Raw genomic sequence first — 14,056 nt, forward strand, 5'->3', positions numbered from 1 at the left:
TATGATGATGATTTTTTTTAAGGGAGGTATAGAGAGAGAGTATTGTAGGATATTAAATTCGTACACCGAGTCACCGACAACTAACTTACGTAAAGGTGACCAAAAATGAGTCCAGTTTCAACTCAACTCGGCTCAACTTAGCTACACTCGATAAAAGTTTGATTAATTTATAATTTGGCTAAAATTTCATATGAATTTTTGTTTTTAGTTCGAATTCGATTCGGTTGAAGTTCATCTACAGTTTGAGTTAACTCGCTCGACTTAATTTGAAATTATAATTACTTTATATATTTTTATTGACTTATTTTATGCAAAAATAAAATTAATATGAAATTATTTTAAAAAAAATTGAGAATATCAATTTAATAATATAAACATATTACTTAATATATCTGTAATTATTTTTAAAAAATTGATAATATTAATTTAATAACATAAAATATATTACTTAATATATTTGTATTTATGTTTATGTATGTGTTAAATTTATAATTATTGTATATGCTTTTATTTAATATTCATTTCAAACAAAATTATATTAAATTAATTAAAAATAATTATACCAAGTTAATAGTGTAAATATTTAATATATAGATAGATATAGATATAAATAGAAGATAGATATATATAAATCAAGCTAGTTCATAATTGAGTTAGTTCAAGTCTAGTTCATTTAATGAGTTTAATTTTTAATTCTAATTTAGTTCATTTGATTCATGAATCAAGATTAATAAATCAATTGTTGAAACAAGTCTGAAACTATATTGGAGTTTGTTTGCTTCATTGTCAATCCTAATTTAAATTGAGTAAATTAATTTAAAGTGAAAAAAGTATAAATGTATTCATTGTTATTTTTAATTAAAATACATTTAATTTAATTAACTTTGTATATTTATCCACTTATATTAAAGTGATAAAGTAAATGATTTTCTCATTTTATATATTTATCCATTTTTAAAGGAGACAATTAAATCCCACAATAATTCATATAACCAATTTAAAGAGACATATATAATAATATGTTGTTTTAATTTATGTCCAGAAATCGTAGCATATATATATATATATATATATATACATCAAATTTATTTTCCTTATATCATTTATGTTTATGCGTATTAGTGCTTGGTGAATGGCATTTTAATCAAAATTATTAAACTCAAGAGTTTACATAGACTCATAAAAGTTCTATAAACTCAACTCGTGGATTCAACTCGTATCGTCCTAAGAATTCACTTCATATAAATAACAAAATATCTATAAATAATATATCAATTTAATATTTCAACAATATGATAAAACAAAATAGTAAATAATAAATTTCACAATATTTAATAACCAAGTTTAGTAATGTATCACTACTAGATAATAGCATATGTTATAGTAGTGGAAGAGTATTCTGATCGAAGATTTAATGTTATTAGAAGGGTTTGATGTTATTAGAAGTGAGAATTTTTTTATTCGAAAATAAACACACTAAAGTTGAACATTAAACAAATAGAAAACAATCCAGAATAACTTACATTTTAGTTTAATTTTTTTAACTTGGTTACTCGTTTAATCGATAATAAACTTGAGAGTCTACTTAAAAAAATTTACACATGAGTTAACTCATAAAGGATAAGTGAACTCATGAACTCGTAAGAATAAGCAAGTTAACTCGAAAGTTTAATAATCATAATTTTAATAATTACTAATTGAAATCTAGGTTAAAGCTAATTTTAGCTTTCTTGCATGCATTGATATGAAAAATTTTATGTCGCGACTGCAATTTACATAAGGACCAAGGGAGCAACATTTAACAATGAAAGGGATTGATAGATACATTTCATTTCAAAAGATGGTCAAAATGATAATTTTTTTATAAAATAGTAACTTACAAATTAATGGTTTTGTACTTATTCTATCACGTACATTAGGATTCTATCGTTAGTCAATGAATTTTCTTTGTGGAAAATCTTGTTGGGAGCTTTAGAGACGGCGGTTTTGACCGTCCATCCCAGGCCAACTTGTTCAAAGGATTCAATAAGATTTGAAAACAATATAATGTTTTCGGTTTCTTTGTTTTCTTCAGTAAGATCTATACCGAATCTGCACACTTACAATAAAAGGTGAGGCCATAATTTGTTACATGAGCATATTATTGGAAAACTACCTAGGCTTTTTTACCTGAGAATAAAATTAAAAGAATATTGAGTCTTAATCCTATAGATGTTTAAAATTAAAATAAATAAGTCATATATATATATATATATATATATATATATATATATATATATATATATATATATATATAATTTTATGATATTAAATCTTGATTATATATCTATATATATATATAATTATATAGTCTTCCGTATATTAAAATAATCTTCTATAAGATATATCTCATATTCTACTTCTAGTATCTAATTATATTCATCAAATAATTATACAGAATTATATATTCATGGAAATGAAGACCAACTACCTATGATGGAAGCTGATGGTCACAAAAAAATGAAATTTGCACGAGATGAAATATATTAAAATATATATTCATAAACAAAGTTAAGATGTTAATTTTCTCTCTTATATAGAGAGAGAATATTTTTAATTTTAAGAGTAAAAGTGAGTTTAAAAATATTTTTACTAGAAATGATATTTTGAAAATTAGTTTAAAAAATTGATTTAATTAGCATGATGAAGTAAAATCACTTTAACGTATTAACACAAATATATGGTTTCGAAAATTTTGGTACACACCCTTAGACCTGTATAGTACCTATTTCTCATAATCCCTTTTACAGCATTGTGTTTATGTTTTGGTCCGTAAACCTAAAAAATTACATGTTTTAGTTTTATATAATCACTTTTAGGTATTGTTTGTTCTCTTCCGTTGGTTAAGTCTTTCAATGTTGCTAGTTAATACCGCCACAAAATAGAAATTGACGATATAAAATTATAACAAATTTTCTTATATTTATAAACTATCAAAAATTACTCTTGTAAATTTTGTTTAAAAAAACAGAAAATTTGTAACGATTTTACGCTGTCAAATTTTATTTTGTGATGGTATTAGCTAACTATGTTAAGACACAATTGGTGGCAAGATCAAACATTTAATTTTATTCATTGCAAATTAATTCTAGAAAATAAAATTTTAACTAAACAGTATAAATTAAAATACAATCGAACCTAATTTTTTTAACCTCACCTGACATTTGCTTGTAACCAAACAAGTTACAAGCTGATTCGGTCACCTTATTTGTATTAGTGCATAATTGTTACCATAAAGTATATTAAATTAAGTTTCTATGAAACAAACAATAACAAAAAATGATAATATAAGAATGTTAAAGAGAAAACAAAAACAGACAAAAAAAAATATGGCAAATTGATGAAAAAGTGTAGAGATGTATTCCCAATTTTGAAGTTTGTTGGAGTGCAAGTATGAATATGAAGTCTCACCATATGGATAGAAATGGACAGCTTGAGTAATATATAAGTGAGAAAAATTTACAAACCTAATACCTTAAGGTTTTTGGGTTGAATGTGATGTCAAATTCACTTGTATGATTTGCTTATGATTCATTGATGAGATCTACCTAGTGTTTAAACTCCCTCGTATTTCTCAATAAAGGATATCAAAGTTGATGGTTCAACCAGGTAACTAACTCATATAGATATAGTAGAATTGATAGTAGATCTAGGTATAAAGATCTCTTGTATTGAAAACCTTCCTAATAGTAGATCTATGTATAAAGATCAAAAGTCTTCCTGACAATGTGATTGAGCATTTGTAGTTTAGTATTTTTCTATTCTTCTTAGCTTATTTGACCTCAATTTAACTCCTATTTTCTCACCTTAACTTAATTTTTGTCTTAGGCAAATAATTGGACGTAATTGATAATTGTTGCTTATTTTCGGATTTTGTGCTTGCTTGACCTATTTTCCTTGTGTAGAGCCTATGGGACACTACAGAATTCCAAATGGATCATCTTAGTAGTCCTTGGAAAGCTAAGAAAAAGATCTTCCATTTTGTCACAAATAAGCTTGGGCCAATTCTACCATTTCAAGGGTCAAATTGAGCTTGGAATTCATAACCTCTACACTTAAATAATTGGGTTGCGAATTTGGGCTTTGCTTTATGTATTTAGTTTAATTGGGTAGATTAGATGAGCCTAATCAAGGTCCATTCCTTCCTTCTGAGTAATTATTGTATATATTAGTGGACTTAGTTGATTGGTGAGATACTCTATTTTGTACAAAAAAAAAAAACAGATTTAGAAACTTGTGGTGCAAGCTTTAGGATCAAACTCTTTTCTCTCTTTTCCTCTTAACTATTCTTCATTCTTTTTCCTCTTTTCACTTTTGTTCTTTCTTTTTCTTGCACAAGTTATGTTTCTCTTCCACTAATGATTATCATGGAAGGCTAAACACTCAATCCAAGGATCCATTCCAAGTAAAGCTGAATTTGAGTTATGGTTTAGTATTTCAATCATGTGTGAATGTTCAATCTTTTTCTTTAATCCTATTTTCGATTTTCATGATTATGAATGTGCCTAGGATTGAAAATGAATTAGGTTATCTTTTCATTTCCTAATTTTGAAATTTAATCACATATTTTTTGGATGATATTCCAACCTAATTTGTGATCTCAATGAATTTAAAGATTAATTCGATTGAACTATTGCTACTGACATTGACTGAACTTTCACAATCTGAACATCATTCGTAGCAACTGTGATAATTCAATTTGCATTGGTTTGGTGAATTGGATTGATGTTATTAAACCTAATTCATATTCTTTTTCCAAAACTCTGTTCTGTTTTAGACTTTGCATTTTATGTTTTCGCATTTCTTTATATTGCCTACAAACTATTCGTTAAAATTTATCCCTGTTGTTTATAAGTGAATTGAAGTAGGAACCAAATTTAATTGTATCTCTGAGTTTACCTAGATTAATCCTATACTATAGAATTTCCTAGTTTTGGAATGATTCGAGTCGTTATCACAATGTGAAGATTAGGCAGTGTGTCTCATTGATGTGAGCTAATAGTGATGCAAGTTCTAAAGCATATTAACGACAATGGATAATCTATAAGGGTCTAGCAAAGATGCAAGTATTTAAAGAATTTGTGAATCTAATGGTGGTACAACCTAATGGAAGTGCAAGTATTTAGACAAGTAAAAGAATACAACAATTATTCAAAATCTAGCCTATGAAGATGCAATTATCAAATGTAAATATCTTTCAAGGTCATTTCATATCCTCTAAACAAACCATAAAATAAATTTATACTTAAATGCATAAAGCCTTTGAAATAACATAAATGCAAACATGGAAACATAGATCTATAACTGTGCATGTTATTATTTATCTTTTTCATTTTTTTCTTCTTTAGCAGAATATTAAGCTTAAGTTGTTAAGGAGCATCCCTTTTATTCATGTCAAAATTTCATATATTTATACTCTTTCGGTTCAAGGAGTCCTCAACATCTTATATTTATCCTTCTTCAGTCTGAAGAGTCATTATCATTTATTTATCAGCCTTTAGTATCATTGCACAATTATATGTAAGCATGAAGTATCATATGTAAAAGTAAAAACATGACTAACATAATATGTTGTTCTAGGGGTCTTATACTTATGTCAAGTATAGTTATCCTTAGAATTGTACCCCTAGCTCATAGGGCACGAGAAAGGTGCTTAATTAGCATAATTATGTAGAGGTTTCAAACATTCTCTCTAGAAGTCCCCACACTTAACGTACTTAGTTTGCAATTAAGGCATGTGTAGAGAATTTAAGGCACCTTTTTTAAGGTCTTGGTGCTTAGCACACTTAGCGTGCTCTTAGCACATTGGTCTTAAGTCCTTACCATAACCTTTGGAAGGCCTCGTGCTTACCATGGGTGCACTGGGCACCAAACCTAGACCTCAAATAATCTGAGTTCAACATTGTGAAGGCATTCTTAGCATAAATGAGCAATCAACAAAACGTAAAAATCACATATTTGAGATCCTATGGCCATTAATGGCCCAACCATCAACCAAAATCATCAATAAATGCTTCATTATGTTGAGTCCAAAATCCTTGGTGTTTTAGTTATGACAAACCTTCTGAACACAAATCATAAGCCTTTTATGTTTATGCTTATTGATGAGTTTGATTAAGTGTATTCAAAAAAACATAAGTTCTGTAGAAAACAACAATTAAAGTAAACTCGAGATTGTCATGAGTCACTCAAAAAAGACAATAAGCTAAAAAGCTCAAAAGAAGAATCAAAATGTCATTGGTTGTTTAGTGTAACAAAGAACTCAACATGTTCACTGAATGAAGAGAAAAAATTCAAGCTATGAGAAGTAATCAACAACTAAAAGACAAGAAAAATGTTGCAGACATGAAGATTTGCACAATGAACATGACATCAAGAACAACATTGTTGCAACATATTCAAAATGGAATTTCATCATCAAGATGAGTTTATTCTAGACATCGTATCTAGAGTTCCAGAAATGGAATTGAGCTGCTCTTGGTGGCTATGGAAAGCTTGAAGAAAAAGATTCAACTTTTATGAACAAGTTGTGGTCATAAACAACCTGAATCATGGACAAAATTGAGCCTGAAGTTGCAGACTTTGATCTACCTAGACAACTTGATATTGTACAGTAATTTGAAGACTGCTTGAGCTACAAATTTGCATTTGAGATTACCTTAATGCCTATAAAAAATTAAGAGAAAGATATACATGTTTCATGAAGAATTTGTGGGCTAATAAGGTTTATATCTTGGAAGAAACTGATCATGAAGATAGAGATGTTATTTTGTCCTCACAATATAACATAGCTGCAATGCTTTAAAGATTGCTTATGTTGTAGTTGTCCTAATGACATGAGACTAGTGCCTAAATGTCAAGGATAAAATTCTCTACATCTTTCATGAATACACCAAAGCCAGTTTGGCCATTCAAAGGGTCAAAGAAATCAAAAGAAATAGCAAGCATAACTACAACAAGCTCACACCAGAATGTTTGAAGTACAAGTCTATCATGTCATCTCATAAAAGTATTCCTATAAAAAGGACATTCAGTGGTTTTCCAACTACATTAGAGAACTCTCTCAAAGCAAAACATCATATGCAAGAAAATATGCAAGCCAACATATTTGCAAATGACACATATACAAAGAATAGAGCATAACAAGTGTTCTTATGAGTTCAGAACAAGCTTAGAATGGATGCCCCATTTGTGCTTTCAAGTGAGAAGCTTTAGAAGATTTGAAAGAAGTTCATTTGTTGATGTAGTCAGTGTTTCTCTCTAAAGATCTCAATCTTATCATGTTACAAAGACATCAATAAGGCCTTACTCAAAAGATCTATCAAAGGTTACATTGAGCAGACAACATTAGAATGAAGTTGTTTTAGAGTCAACATCAAAATAGTGTAATTGAGGACTCTGAGAATGGAAACATCAGAATGATACTTTGATGACAGACCAGAATCAAGACAATATAGATTTAGAGATGGCTATATCAAAATGATGTATTGAAGTCGAAATCATGTAGTATCTATGCATCAAAATGGTGAAGATCTGAAGTCTAACTTTTTGAACATCAAAATGGTTCATAAAGGCTCATAATGCACCTCAAAGACAACATCAGTTCTTCCATTTGTTGCCACACATACAAAGGGAACATCAGAAAACTAAGGTTGAAAGTATCTCACTTTCCATATGTTGTCACACACACTAAGGCACATCGAAAAGTGAATGCTAACTACATTAGAAGATGCACAAATGGAAAGTTGAGAATGTCCTTGAGAAGATCTAGTGTGCAATATCAAAATAAAGACTGAAAAGACTTTGTGAAGCCTGAACCAAGGATAGAACACTAACACAACAGCAACAACAATCTCCACATGTTACCTATGTTGAAGTATGCTACTTTAGAATGATTTGTGTTGTGATGAAGTGTTTGGATCGATGGAGTTGAGCTATCTACATTTCCATATCATGTTATCTTCGTTAGAAGGAACCTACATCAAAATAGATCCTTCCTTAGGAACATCAAAATGTATTTCTGAGAGACCATCAAAAATTTGCTCAGAAACTAATCATTAGAATGACAACATTAGAATGGACTAATCAAAAGGGGCTAATAGTTGTAAAGTTAAAAGCAATCTATCTACTTCAAAAAAAAAAAAGTCACCCAATTATCATAACAACTAGATAGCGACTAGTTTGACATGTTGGTCCTATAAAAGGACAAAGGACAGTTACAAAACATGAGAGAAAAGGTAAGAGATAGCATACACTATGAAGAAACCAAATTCATCACCTTTCCTCACTCCAAATGCATTCTAAGCTTAGAATGGTTGCAATAAGAATGCATACAGCTTAAATCTTCATAGAAGATTCACCCCCAATGAGTGTTGTAAAGTTGTTAAAACCCCTTAAACACATTTTCCTTGTTTATAATTTGTATGTATCCTAAATTAACCATGTGGGTTAAGTTTGGATGTGATAGAAGTGATAAGGAGAACCCATGAAAGATGGGTAGCTTAGAGAGAGTCTCTAAGATGACAGTCTAAAGAAGCTAGAGTAAAATAATACTTGGGTAGCCTAAAGAAGTGAAATAAATACTTGTATTATCTCTCCCATGACCAAGTGGGTATCGTGGTTGAGTGGGTTTTGCTTCCCTAAGTGAAGAGAATCATTTTGTGGGTTAAGTCCACCTAAAGAAGTGAAGAATACTTGGACTATCTCTCCCATGGTGTTGTGGTTGAGACGACTTATCTCCAAGCCAAGACTAGGTGTGGTGTTGTGGTGAGTGAGATGTTGTGAAGTCCAACGAGTGATTGGTCGTTGTAAAAATCCAACTTGTTGTTGGTTGTGTTAGTAGAAATCTCATCAATTTGGGTAAAGACCTAACCTAGCCCAAGGTTGAAGTGAACCAATATAAAAATCTTTGTATTAAATCTTTTCTTCCCTTCCTCTTTACATTATGTTATTTGTTGTCATATATGATACATCTACATCAAAATGTTATGAGCATCAAAATGACTTTCATCAAAATGCATACATAAGAGTTTTTCATAACAAGTAATATTGTTTTGTAAAATGACATGTCTAAACTAAATCGTGTTTATGATAACAAGATATGTTTTATACCAATTCAATTATATGCATCAAACAATAAAAGCTTTCATAAGACATGAAAATAGTTTTGTGCATGAAAAGCAGGAAACAGCATTCTAAACAATTTCTTTTTGAGTACTGCAGTCAACACAACAACTTTCTGAGTGTTGAATCATCATTACATAATTTGTGTTTGCATAACACCTAAGAGATATATTATCTATGTAATGGTCTTTTGAACATAAAAAAATGTGCATTGGCATTAGGTTCTCATAATCATATCAAACATTTAATAATGAGTGTTATGACTAACCACTTAGAAAGTCGAAATCTTTAAGTGTTTGAACCTTTGTGTCGAGACTTTCTGAACACCAAGGTAATTTTGTATAAAAGTTCAGAAAGGTTAAAGTTTCATGAAAAGTTGACAAAGTTACAATTCAATCCTTTTTCTTGTGATATTCTTATCACTCCACATTATCCTTTCTAAAATTAAAAAAAAACATCATTTTATAACCCCTTAATCATCCAAATCATGCAATAATCATTAAAACCTTGTGAATAGTAATTTATACAACAATGAGTCTCAAGCGGGAAGAAAGAAACAACCAAGACAATAAAGAAGGGAAAGAGAAGGAAATCTACTCACAAAGATATCCTAGTTATTTGGGTGTGAGGTTTCTTTTTTCTATTCTTGTTCTTTTTTTTCTTTCTTCTTGATATTCATGCTCTTTCTTACTCCTCTTCTAACAATGTTTAGTGGGTGTTACCGAGGATGTATATTCTAGAAGGGTTCAAGTCCTTGTTAAAAGAGTTAGGTTCCTCAATTTTTACATGATGACTTTGGCCCATTACTTACATATCACTCATCAAAGCAACCTTATATTCTACGTACGTAGTTCCTTTCACACAAACATAAAGAGACATTTAACTTATTTTATTTTAGTGTTATCATTACCATATTTCAGGAATGTTACAATATTAACATCATATTCTAGAAGTAATTTGCTCTAAATTTTCTAAGGTCTTTTTACATAAAAGGATAGTTTTACCCCTTGGTTTAATTTATATAACTACAAAAACAAAATTTATTCAAATATAGTTGAAAAATAAAATGTTCTTCCAATATGGTGAATAATTTTTTGACTTAAAGAAATTATTTAAATCAAATTAATTTAATTAGGTCAAATTATAGTTTTATCCTTATTAGTTATTTTTTACTATAATACTTATAATTAATCTTAAATTAACTCCAAAGTATTATTAATTTTTCAAATATGACCAAATAAATTTTATTAAACATAAAATTAATTATTATAATCACAATGTTACTTTTATTTGGGTGAAACGTTGAAACTAATATTTTTTCCTCAATTAACCTAAATATCAATTTAATTATTAAAATTATACTAGATTTAGCTCTTATTAAACCAATCTTTTTTCTCTGTTTACCAAATCCTAGTCAATCACTTTTACCCATCAATCTTAAGTTAATTTCTCTACATTAAGGTGTTAAAATAAGATTATGTCGTTGTTTTGTGCCAATAAGTCATTTTTTAAGTTTTAGAGATTAGAATTCATCTTAACCCACTTAATCTTTGATTAGGAGTAACATCTTTTTAATGTAACTCCAAACTTTATTTGTAAGTTTTTGTCAGTGGGTTTAACTATAATCACTTTTCCTAAGAGATTTTAGTTGTCCCTAGGAATTTATACGTAAAAAAAAATGGAGTCAGAACATTAGACTAGATATATAGGTTTCTTAATATAGTTAATGAGGTCATCTTGCAATAAAACCAAGACAATTGAGTCCTTTTGGGATGGAAATAACAGACAAGGACTAGTTAATGCTTCTAACACGTGCATATATGGAAAAAACACATTATTTACTTTTCTAATTCTTCTTATTTTTTGGTGTTAGTAATTTCTTAGCATCTTCATAAGAGTGGTCACCAATAAGGTCAAGTTAAGTTTCGGAAAATTCTTTATCAAATTCTCCGACTTTCTCTCTTTTTATTTGTTAACTACATATTATATATAATAAAATAGTATATGACAGAAATATTTTAAGTTGAAAAAAATAAAAACTAAGATATAGGATTTTTCAAGGAGTTAAAAAAGATTATTATATTGATATTTTTAAAATATTCATATTTTGACACAAACAAGAAGAATAGGAATCGGACGTTAGGAACTGACAAATAATCTCCTATAGAATACATTTTCCATAGTTAAATTTATTTTGTTTCAAATTATTTATCTAATCTAATTTAATTAAAAATGATTAGATTGGGTTAGGTGGGAATTAAATACATTTTGGTAATAATTTCATTTATCTCAACCCAATTAAATTTAAAATAATAAAAAGTAAGTTGAAAAATCATAAAATAGGAAAAATCAGAAATTATAAAAATTAAAAAATAATATATTTTCTTGAAAATAAAAATTATTCTACAAAGAATATTTATTAAAATATATTTCTTCCTCATGCCTTCAAATGTTTAAATTTGATAGGTATAGATTAAGATATATTTAATAGATATAGAATATTATTATATTCAGACTAAAAATGTCTTATTTTATACTTTATTTTTTTTAAGGCATTTTATGCCTTACCTTTAATATCTACATCACTGGTAGTGACATATTAAATACGGATATATTTTTAAAAAATATTACTTAAACTTTGGCATTTTAAAACATATCAACTGAGATAAAAAAAACAAAAAGAATATAAGAAGATAATATTACATTTATTTTTTTAACTAATTAGATCGAGTAAAATATATGTAACTTCTAAAATTAATATCTAACCCAAGTGAATCGAGTTAATACAAATTTAAGTCGATCAAAACTGTAAATCCAACTCATACTTTAAAAATTCGGTTTGACCTGGTTGGTTGAACTGGTCCAATCGATATCGATGGTATAATTAGACCGATTTGTTTATTAGACCGATCATGCATGTGATCTGGGATTACCCGATCAGACCCGGTTGATTTAGGGTAAACCCAACGATCCGGACCCATTTAAAACTCATTTCGCATAAAAAAAACAAAAAGAAAAACTTCGAAACACTCCAAAAGAAACTTGTAACATGTGTAATTATATTATTGAATTATTATTTGTGAATTTGTGTTATCAACTTTAATACTTCAATTGTTATTTTAAATTTTAGAATATAAATAAATTTTTCTTAATCAAATAATATTACTTATATATTTATATATAATAGATAAATATGTAATTTTAAATTTTAATATATATCACATTAATTATTTATCCATCGATTAAATCACTCATCCAGATAACTCACTACTTCAACGGAATGTACTGATTGGACTTCATTTCATAACTTTGACCCACCCTCCTTTTGTTTCTTGGGTTGATTATACCCATCATAATCCCTACTTCTGAACAATATTTAGTCAGTCAGAAAATTCAAAGAATCATAGCAAAAATTTCAAGTTTGACTTACCTAATTTCTTAGCAATTGCGTCATAACAATAAGATTGGTCCCCAAATACCGGAAACCTTGATATTGAACGCAAATCAACTTTGGACGTTGGAACTAGGACAGTAGACTAATCCTGAGGTAGAAATTAGATTTAAGTAGATGTGATGTGATGATAACTGGTGACATCATTTCAGAGCATATTGAATGGATTGGAGGAAATTGGAGGGAGGAAATTATACTCACAGGTCACAACCTGATTTTTTATATTGCACATGATCGTACTCCTATTTTTAAAAAACATTTATAATACATATAATATATAAAAGTAATAAATGATAATCAACAACGTAAACAAGGTGTGATATCCTAAGAATTTCATCCTTTATATATGTATATTTATACGTATATTTATGGGTATTACCTTTAAGATTAATAAAAATGCTAATTCATGATTACTTGCTAATGACATTTTGATGGTGATTGACTAGGCCGAGGGATATGTATCAAATACGAAGGTATTCGGCCATGACCTAGGGGGTATCCGGCCTTATCCGAAGGGTGGTTTACTTGTCTTGGAGATATCAACCCTACTCAAGATGCCTAGTTACATTGAAGTGGTATTTGGCCATGCCCCTAGCCTTTGACTTCCAGCCTGGTCAAGGGTGATCTACCCCTATGGGTACAATATTTTTGTTCATTGTATAATTCTTGACAACTTGGTCATAATAAATTAATTTAGGTCCAAGTATCTGTAGGCGATGACAATAATTCATGTTATATTTTTATTGAATTTCTACTGTTGCAATTTTAAAGTGTTATTATTCATTTTGCATATATGCAATTACAAATTATTTTGGATTGAATATTTTTCCCTGAAAAAGAGTGAACTTTTTTATTGCTATGCATCCCTTCAAAATTTAATATCGTTGTGTCAATTCCTAAAATTCATACTAGGACACATAAATAGCACTCATTTTAGAACTCAAAAAAAAATTGAAAGTCACATATTGGCATGGCACCTCATGAATTATTGGATATCACGGAGACCATGTGACCCTCCGCTAGACACATAAACAGTACGGGTGTTTATCAAATTAGATTGGTTTAATAAACCCAAATAATTCAAACCAAACCAAGTAAATTGGTTGGGTAATTGGATTTTTTTACTTCAAATACAAATCAAACCAATTATAATTCGGTTCTCGGATTTATATCTTTCAACCCAGACCTACCCAATGACAAGTCAAAAAAGTTGTATGCTATTAATAAAATTTTGGTAGGTAGCTTAATAAAAACATTTTTGTCTATTTCGGGCACAGCTTGTTCTTGAAATTGGCTTTCAATAAAATTTTATTTGTCAATAAAAAAAAATGACAAGTCAAGTTATGCTTTATTCAACATTAGAAATTGATCCAAATCCTTTAATTAATTCACATTTTACATCTTAGGTAGCGTTTCTTTGAATTTATAATGTCATGCTAACAC

This window comes from Glycine max, chromosome 15 (genome assembly GCF_000004515.6).
Source record: "Glycine max cultivar Williams 82 chromosome 15, Glycine_max_v4.0, whole genome shotgun sequence".
Lineage (NCBI taxonomy): Eukaryota > Viridiplantae > Streptophyta > Magnoliopsida > Fabales > Fabaceae > Glycine > Glycine max.